Source organism: Arachis stenosperma, chromosome 1, assembly GCF_014773155.1.
Source record: "Arachis stenosperma cultivar V10309 chromosome 1, arast.V10309.gnm1.PFL2, whole genome shotgun sequence".
NCBI lineage: Eukaryota > Viridiplantae > Streptophyta > Magnoliopsida > Fabales > Fabaceae > Arachis > Arachis stenosperma.
The window spans coordinates 129,838,284-129,843,805 of NC_080377.1; the positions used below are offsets into that span (position 1 = coordinate 129,838,284).

Below are 5,522 nucleotides of genomic sequence, written 5' to 3' on the forward strand. Positions count from 1 at the left end.
CTTAATTTTTGGAATTTAACTTTAATTTAAAATAAAAACAAAAATATTTTTCTTTTATTTTAGTTAATTTTCAAAAATTCCCTCTCTCTCTTTCTATTTATTTTATTTATTTACTAACACTCCTCTTCATCTTAAAATTCGAACCCTCTCTTCCTCTCTGTATTCGAATTTTTCTCTTCTCCTTCTTCTATTCTTTTCTTCTTCTACTTACATAAAGGAATCTCTGTACTGTGACATAGAGGATTACTCTTCTTTTCTGTTCTCTTCTTTTTCACATGAGCAGGAGCAAGGATAAGAACATTCTTGTTGAAGCTGATCCGAAACCTGAAAGGACTCTGAAGAGGAAGCTAAGAGAAGCTAAAACACAACACTCTGAAGAGAACTTTACTAAAATTTTTGAAAAAGAAGTAGAGATGGCCGAACCCAACAACAATGCAAGGAAGATGCTTGGTGACTTTACCGCACCAAATTCCAACTTACATGGAAGAAGCATCTCATTCCCTGCCATTGGAGCAAACAATTTTGAGCTAAAGCCTCAATTAGTTTCTTTGATGCAACAAAATTGCAAGTTTCATGGACTTCCATCAGAAGATCCTTTTCGGTTCTTAACTGAATTCTTGCAGATCTGTGATACTGTTAAGACCAATGGGGTTGATCCCGAGATCTTCAGGCTTATGCTTTTCCCTTTTACTGTAAGAGACAGAGCTAGAATATGGTTGGACTCTCAACCTAAAGATACCCTGAACTCTTGGGATAAGCTGGTCACGACCTTCTTGGCCAAGTTCTTTCCTCTTCAAAAGCTGAGCAAGCTTAGAGTGGATGTTCAAACCTTCAGATAGAAAGATGGTGAATCCCTCTATGAAGCTTGGGAAAGATACAAGCAACTGACCAAAAAGTGTCCTTCTGACATGCTTTCAGAATGGACCATCCTGGATATATTCTATAATGGTCTGTTTGAATTGTCTAAGATGTCATTGGACCATTCTGTAGGTGAATCTATTCACCTAAAGAAGATGCCTGCAGAAGCTCAGAAACTCATTGACATGGTTGCAAATAACCAGTTCATGTACACTTCTGAAAGAAATCCTATGAGTAATGGGATGCCTCAGAAGAAGGGAGTTCTTGAAATTGATGCTCTAAATGCCATATTGGCTCAGAATAAAATTTTGACTCAGCAAGTCAATATAATTTCTCAGAGTCTGAATGGTTTGCAAAATGCATCCAACAGTACTAAAGAGGCATCTTCTGAAGAAGAAGCCTATGATCTTGAGAACCCTGTAATGGCAGAGGTGAATTACATAGGTGAAGCCTATGGAAACACCTATAATCCCTCATGGAGAAATCATCCAAATTTCTCATCGAAGGATCAACAAAAGCCCCAATAAGGCTTTAATAATGGTGGAAGAAACAAGTTTAGCAATAGCAAGCCTTTTCCATCATCTTCTCAGCAACAGACAGAGAATTCTGAACAGGGCCCCTCTAGCTTAGCAAACATAGTCTCTGATCTATCTAAGGCCACTCTAAACTCGCGACTGTAGGGCGTGGTGACAGACGCAAAAGGATAGTAAATCCTATTCCTACACGATCGAGAACCAACAGCTGATTAGTGGTGCACAAAATTGCAATCACACTTTTGCAGTCCGTACAACTAACCAGCAAGTGCACTGGGTCGTCCAAGTAATACCTTATGTGAGTAAGGGTCGATCCCACGGAGATTATTTTTGTTGAAACGAGCTATGTTTATTTTATTATTCTTAGTCAGGATATTAATTAAAATTATCAGTTGGAATTATTTGATTGGAAAAAGAAGAAGGAATAAAATTGTTACTTGTTGTGTAGTAATGGGGAATATGTTGGAGTTCTGGAGATGCTTTGTCCTCTGAATTTCTGCAATGTAATATTCAACTCAATTGTTTGTAAAGCCCGTCCACGGCAAGCTGTATGTAGGGTGTCACCATTGTCAGTGGCTACCTCCCATCCTCTTAGTGAAAACGGTCCAGATGCTCTATCACAGCACGGCTAATCAGCTGTTGGTTCTCGATCATGTTGGAATAGGATCCATTGATCCTTTTGCGTTTGTCATCACGCCCAGCAATCGCGAGTTTGAAGCTCGTCACAGCCATCCGATCCTTAAATCCTACTCGGAATACCATAGACAAGCTTTAGACCTTCCGGATTCTCAAGAGTGGCCGCCATCAATTCTAGCTTATACCGCGGAGATTCTGATTAAGGAATCTAAGAGAAGCTCATTCAGTCTGATGTAGAACGGAGGTGTTTGTCAGGCACACGTTCATAGATTGAGGGAGGTGATGAGTGTCACGGATCATCACCTCCTTCATAATTAAGCGCGAATAAACATCTTAGATCGGACCATACACACGTTTGAGTGAAATAGAAACAATTGCATTAATTCATCGACACGCTGCAGAGCTCCTCACCCCCAACAATGGAGTTTAGAGACTCATGCCGTCAAAAAGTATGTAATTCAGATCTGAAAATGTCATGAGGTACAAAATAAGTCTTTAAAAGTTGTTTAAATAGTAAACTAGTAGCCTAGGTTTACAGAAAATAAGTAAACTAAGATAATTGGTGCAGAAATCCACTTCTGGGGCCCACTTGGTGTGTGCTAGGGCTGAGACTAAAGCTATCCACGAGCTGAGGCTTTTCTTGGAGTTGAACACCAAGTTATAACGTGTTTTGGGCGTTCAACTCCGGATCATGACGTGTTTCTGGCGTTTAACTCCAGACAGCAGCATGTACTTGGCGTTCAACGCCATGTTACGTCATCTATCTTCGCGCAAAGTATGGACTATTATATATTTCTGGAAAGCCCTGGATGTCTACTTTCCAACGCCGTTGAGAGCGCGCCAATTGGACTTCTGTAGCTCCAGAAAATCCATTTCGAGTGCAGGGAGGTTAGGATCCAACAGCATCAGCAGTCCTTTTTCAGCCTAACTCAGATTTTTGCTCAGCTCCCTCATTTCAGCAGAAAATACCTGAAATCACAGAAAAATACACAAACTCATAGTGAAGTCCAGAAATATGATTTTTGCCTAAAACTAATAAATTTAACTAAAAACTAATTAAAACATACTAAAATCTACATGAAATTACCCCCAAAATGCGTATAAAATATCCGCTCATCACAACACCAAACTTAAACTGTTGCTTGTCCTCAAGCAACTAGATAAATAAAATAGGATGAAAAGAAATTAAGAAACAATAATATCTCAAAGTTTCAAGTGAAGCTCAGATTCTAATTAGATGAGCGGGACTAGTAGCTTTTTGCTTCTGAACAGTTTTGGCATCTCACTTTATCCTTTGAAATTCAGAATGGTTGGCATCCATAGGAACTCAGAATTCAGATAGTATTATTGATTCTCCTAGTTTAGTATGTTGATTCTTGAACACAGCTACTTTATGAGTCTTGGCCGTGGCCCTAAGCACTTTGTTTTCCAGTATTACCACCAGATACATAAATGCCACAGACACATAATTGGGTGAACCTTTTCAGATTGTGACTCAGATTTGCTAGAGTCCCCAATTAGAGGTGTCCAGAGTTCTTAAGCACACTCTTTTGCTTTGGATCATGACTTTAACCACTCAGTCTCAAGCTCTTCACTTGGACTTGCATGCCACAAGCACATGGTTAGGGGCAGCTTGATTTAGCCGCTTAGGCCTGGATTTATTTCCTTAGGCCCTCCTATCCATTAATGCTCAAAGCCTTGGATCCTTTTTACCCTTTTCTTTTGGTTTTAAGGGCTATCGGCTTTTTCTGCTTGCTTTTTCTTTCTCTCTTTTTGGCATTTTTTTTTCCGCAAAAAAAAAAAAATTTTTTCACTGCTTTTTCTTGCTTCAAGAATCAATTTCATGATTTTTCAGATCATCAATAACATTTCTCTTGTTCATCATTCTTTCAGGAGCCAACAATTTTAACATTCATAAAATTCAATATAAAAAATATGCACTATTTAAGCATTCATTCAGAAGACAGAAAGTATTGCCACCACATATAAATAATTAGAATTTTCCTTATTAAGAACTCGAAAAAATTAAATTGCCTCTTTATTCTACAAATCTACTATTTTATTCATGTTTGATGATGATGAGAAAAATAAGTTATAACTTAATTGGAAATAAAGCCAAAATAGATATGCTAATTACTACTACTCCTATATAACTTCTAAGGTAAAATCCTATAATAATACTATCACAGAGTTAAAGCTAGAATTAGAACTTAACAACCTGTATTTTGGGAAGTGGATATTCCTCTAGTTTGTGGGGTGCCTTCAAGAATTAATTTCTGACGCTTCAGCTCCCTTAAGTTCACATCCTTGCTCTTCCTGTTCTCTTAGGAGCCATGATCTTAATGAGTTTTAGCTCAGTGATCATGGCAAACCACACCAAACTTAGAGGTTTGCTTGTCCTCAAGCAAAAGAAAGGAAATGAGAGGAGTAGAAGGAGAGGCAGTTTCGAAAAAAAGATAAGATGAGTTGAAAAAGATATGAGAAGAAATTAAAAATATTTGAAAAAGAAATGGATTGGAAAAAGATTTATGTTTATGAATTAAGATACATTTGATATTTTTGAAAAAGGGATTTTAGAAATTAGGGTTCTTAGAAAACTAATTTGATTTTGAAGGATGACATTTTGAAACATGTTTATGCAAGAAATCATGAATTGAAACATAAAAATTTAGAAAAATTGTAAAGAAAAACGAATTTTACCTCCTCCCCACCATCCTGGCGTTAAACGCCCAAACGATGCATGTTTTGGGCGTTTAACGCCCAAATGCTGCTTCTCCTGGGCGTTCAACGCCCAGCTGATGCTTCTTTCTGGCGTTGAACGCCAGGAAGTCCTTTGTCACTGGGCGTTTTTCTGAACGCCCAGGATGCTAACAATCTGGCGTTAGACGCCCAGAAGGTGCTTCTTTCTGGCGTTCAACGCCCAGAAGACGCTCCTTTCTGGCGTTTAACGCCCAGATGGCTACCCTTACTGGCGTTGAACACCCAGTGGGTGCTTCTTTTGGGCGTTGAAAAACGCCCAGGATGCTAACAATCTGGCGTTAGACGCCCAGAAGGTGCTTCTTTCTGGCGTTCAACGCCCAGAAGACGCTCCTTTCTGGCGTTTAACGCCCAGATGGCTACCCTTACTGGCGTTGAACACCCAGTGGGTGCTTCTTTTGGGCGTTCAACGCCCAAAATGTTTCTTATTGGCTTTTTCACGCCAGTGAGCTTCCAAATTTCCCTGTAACTCTGTGAATTCAATCAATTGCTATTTTTACCCTTTGAAGATACTTGGACACATACCTGTAAAAAAAGGAAATTTATTTAATTAGTAAATAAACTTTGTAAATGGCTAGGTTGCCTCCCAGCAAGCGCTTCTTTATTGTCTTTAGCTGGACTACCACTGAGCTCTAATCAAGTCTCAGTTTTGAGCATTCTTGCTCGAAGTTACTTTCAAGATAATGTTTAATTCTCTGTCCATTAACAATGAACTTTTTGTTAGAGTCATTATCCTGA

General features: G+C 38.7%; 1 non-coding gene across 1 annotated transcript; it reads right to left on the bottom strand.

The window, feature by feature from the left end:
• Positions 1 to 806: 806 nt before the first annotated feature.
• On the bottom strand, positions 807 to 914 carry LOC130951612 (small nucleolar RNA R71). The gene has a single exon (XR_009074039.1). It is a non-coding gene; the product is annotated as a small nucleolar RNA R71 (small nucleolar RNA).
• Positions 915 to 5,522: the final 4,608 nt, after the last annotated feature.